Here is a 4,108-nt window from a genome sequence, read left to right on the forward strand (position 1 = left end):
GAGAGAGAGAGAGAGAGAGAGAGAGAGAGAGAGAGAGAGAGAGAGAGGTCTAAAAGCACAGTGTGTGTGTGGTGGGGAATCTCAGCTTTCCTAGAGGCTCTCCTCATAGACAGTCCTCCTTCCTCATGGTTAGTGAGGCTCAGCAAGAAGCATATTGGTCCCTTAACTGAATGTCCAGGCTTTGTTCATCTTTTGTAATTGCCATTTTAATTTTTTTTTCTGACAGATATTTGTGCGCTGCTTCTAAGGTCAGTGCAGGAATGCATAAGTGAGGTACACTGACTTCAGTGACGTCAGTGCACAGTGGAACCCATCAGAATTCACCAATGAAAATAAAAGATATTATTTTCTTTCATTTACTTGGATTGTTTCGTTGCTGACTTTATTTTTTAAGGCATGAAAGGTGGCCCTAAATTCCACAATCCTGTCTGGTGGCTGTCAAGTTCTAGTGATGGACTCCCCGTTGTCTGAGGAAAGGCCTGAGCCAAGTCGGAGATCTAGAATTCAGATTCTGTCTTGGCACAGTCTGGGCTGGAGTGAGTAAGGGAATGACCGAGCTGACTCAGATGGGAATCTACCTGACTTCAGGGTTGTGCAAAGGAAACTTAAACTCTCAGCCCATCTTATTCCTGCTGGAGAGACTCATCCAAGGGTCTGTGCTAGTTGTATTATCAGGTTAATAGAATACCTTACCTGCAGTTATGTCTGTACAACAACATAGCAGCAAGCAATGGGGGTGGGGGACTTTTATCCACTCCTTGACTCCTCCTTTACTAGAGCATCCTTCTTCACCATGAAGACAGCTAAATGAGCTAACTGCCGTGAGACCCTGAAGGTGAGGGCCATGGATAACTCTGACTAGACTCTGTAAGACACATCCGAATGGTCAGTTCAGAAATACCATCTGCAGAGACTTTAAAGTTGTGATTAAGATCCACGAAACATAAACTGCTCATCTTAATATGTTTTAAAGATTTACTTTTAAAAAGTTTGTGTACACGGTGTGTGTATTCATAGGGTTATGTGCGCCTTGTCCATGTAGGAACGCTCAGAGGCCAGAAGAGGGAGTCAAATCCTCTAAGGCTAGAGTTGTGAGCAGTTGTGAACTATCAGCTAAGTGTAGGAAACCAAACCCAGGTCCTCTGTGAGAGCAGCAAGTGCTTGTAACTACCCAGCCATCCCTCCAGCCTCTCGCCTTAACATTCATGATGCCACTCAGTGCTGTTAAATATATCCACACGGCCATGCAAGCATCTCCAGTACCCTATGCCCTGCAACACTGAAATTCTGTATCCACTCAGCAATAACACTCCCCTCTGTGGTCAGTTACAGGTCAGCCCTGCCTCCCAAATCTCACTATTCCAAGTACTTAAAGTATCTCAGGTGTGTGTGTGTGTGTGTGTGTGTGTGTGTGTGTGTGTGTGTATTTATGTGTGTGTGAGACTACCAGTCACCCACACTGTACAGTGCTTCACAATTTCCTTCCTTTTGAAGGCTGGGTAATAGCCTGCCATTGTATGACATGTTTTGTTTTTTCACCCTTCCATGGGAAGACCTTCATTGCCTCCATCTCTTCTATGTGAATAACCCTTCTGTGAACACAGATGTCCATATACGTTCACGTGTTTCTGCTTTCTTTTCCTTTTGGTATGTATGCAGAAGTGAACTGTTGGATCATATGGGAGTTCTAGATTTCTAACTTTTTTTTGGGTTGGGGGAGGAGCACTCTGCTGTTTTCCACAGAGGCTGGCCAACTTTATATTTCCCGAGAGCACACAGTACCTCGGATGTCTCTGCATCCTCACTAACACCGCCTCTCCATCCTCCTCTCTTTGCTATTGTAATGATTACAACACCCCTAACGGGTATGCAGTGACTGATGTTGCTTCATGTGTTGAACTTTGAAGAGGAAAATCGGCAGAGTCTGGAGCTCTAACATTTGCCTGCGAGCTTAAATGCTTTTAAACATTTGCCATTTCTCCACCCCAGGGCACCACAGTAATAATTTCACAAACTAAAGGCCTGTTCTTGACCCTTTGGGATAAGACCTTTGATTTCTTTGCTGAGGGAAGGCAGGGACAGGTTTCATGGAAAGGACAAGTACACAAAAAAGGTATTTTGTTCCAGAGAAAGAAATATTTGATCACTGTTCTCATTATTGAAACCGGGACTCACCTACCAATTTCTTCAAAATTAATTGACAATAGCTTTGTTAGATATAACCAGAAATTATTATAAACCCGATCATTTATTATACAAATATTGCATATAAACTTGAGTAGCTGGTAGCTCTAATCTGTCTCTTCAAAGCTCAAGGGGGCTGAAAACAATGGTATTTTTTTTTGTTTTTCAGGTTGAATGAAAGGTTTCTTGAGGGGTGGATACAAAGGAAGTGATATAGATTCTGTTATAGCTTCTAGCTTTATGATCCAAGGAGACAGGAAAGATAAGTTTAGAGAAAACAGAATCGACCAGTAGACACAGGAAGCAGACCAGTGACTGTCTTCTGCCGAGGGTCTGGTGGCCAGCACTTCCGGCTTTTCAGGCTCCTGCTGTCTGTGTGGATAAAATCAGTGAGATCAGCTAGGGACAGGTGGCCCATAAAGGAGTGTATTTGGTTGTCTGAAAACAAAACTTCATTTGACAAACAGGTTGCAAGGCGGAGCTGATCACAGGTTTGTTACTCCTGAAAATTAGGGTGTCTCATAAAAAGGAGGAAGAGGAAGAGGAAGAGGAGGACAAAGGGGAAGGAGAAGAGGAGACAAATGGAGACACAAATCCTCAATGTGCTTTCTTTAAAAAAATGAAGTATAAGCTAGACATCATGGTACACACATACTTGTAATCTCAGCACCTGGGCGGCCGAGACCAGTGGATCATGAATTTAAGGCAAGGTTGGACTACATAGTGAGACTCCGGGAACAAACAGACCTAAGCTTAAAAGATCAATGGATGGGTGATCAACTATAAATGTATGTTGATAGAGGATAGATAAATTGTATAAAACTGTGGCTTTTGCTGGACCTGATGGTACACACTTGTAATTCAAGCACTTGGCAGGTTGACAAGGTTATCCTTGGCTACTCAGTGAATTTGAGGCCATCCTAGGCTACATTGTTTCAACTTCTTATTCTTCATCCTCCCAGGAAAGAAAACTGGCTTTCATGTAAAACCATATCCATTTCATAACTTTTCATCCTTGATACAGTGGACACAAGGTCAATAAAGATGAATATAATGCTGGATAGGTAGCTCTAAAATCCCGACTCCTCATCATGAAAGATGTTTGACCTCACAAAGAAGAAAACTTGATGTGATGGGCAAACATTGCATCCTTAAAACAAGCCACTGCTAGAGCCAAAGCTCAGAGGTAGAACTCTTGCCCGGCAAGTGTGTGGCCCTGGGTCTGACACCCCAGCACTGTCATAAAACAAGAGAAGTGAAACAACGGGAAACCAACCCATTGAACAAATGCTTGGTGCGATGCATTTTTCTCATTACATCTGAAGGCTTCAGGGTCAGCACCAGAAGCACAGGCTCTGCCCCAGGGCATAGCTGGGGCCAAGGTCTTCTGACATCTATTCCCTCTTCCCCCACTGCTTTCCTTGGATGGAAATTTCCAACTAAGCTCTCACCAGATTCTCCTGAGTACTCTTCTCACAGGGCCTTGACCTTGGCTTGAAGAACTGCAACTTGCAGCTCTAATAAAACTATCTGCCTCCTACACCGACGGGCTTGAATAAACACAGATGCTTCAAGCTTTGTCTCCAGAAAAAGGAAAACAACAGAGGTCCCTTAAAATGTCTCCCTGAGAAAGTACAAAGCCACCAACAGCTGATAACAGATCCCCAAGCTTCCATTGCCTGGAACATTTACCTTAGGAAAGTCAAGGGCTCTGAGGCTCCTTGCTGTCTTTGGTGTGTATCTCAAGGACCAGGGGGGACATCCCTGTGAAATGAGGACATCAAGAGTGGGGCCCCTGTCTCCATCTCTATAGGAGTCTAGGAGCCTAACTCTGTAGGTTATCAGTTAGCAGACATAGATGGCTCAGTCACATCCATTGGGCCCTCTTGGCACATTCCAGTGTTTGAAAGACCTCTTGTCTCTT

At 43.9% G+C, this 4,108-nt stretch overlaps 1 protein-coding gene across 2 annotated transcripts in view; it reads right to left on the minus strand.

Annotated features, from left to right (window-relative positions):
• The window catches only part of Phactr1 (phosphatase and actin regulator 1), a 278,883-nt gene that overhangs the window by 124,427 nt on the left and 150,348 nt on the right, over positions 1–4,108 (minus strand). The gene's annotated exons all lie outside the window — the stretch shown is intronic.

The sequence above is a fragment of the Grammomys surdaster genome, unplaced genomic scaffold (genome assembly GCF_004785775.1).
Source record: "Grammomys surdaster isolate TR1022 unplaced genomic scaffold, NIH_TR_1.0 137, whole genome shotgun sequence".
Taxonomy (NCBI): Eukaryota; Metazoa; Chordata; class Mammalia; order Rodentia; family Muridae; genus Grammomys; species Grammomys surdaster.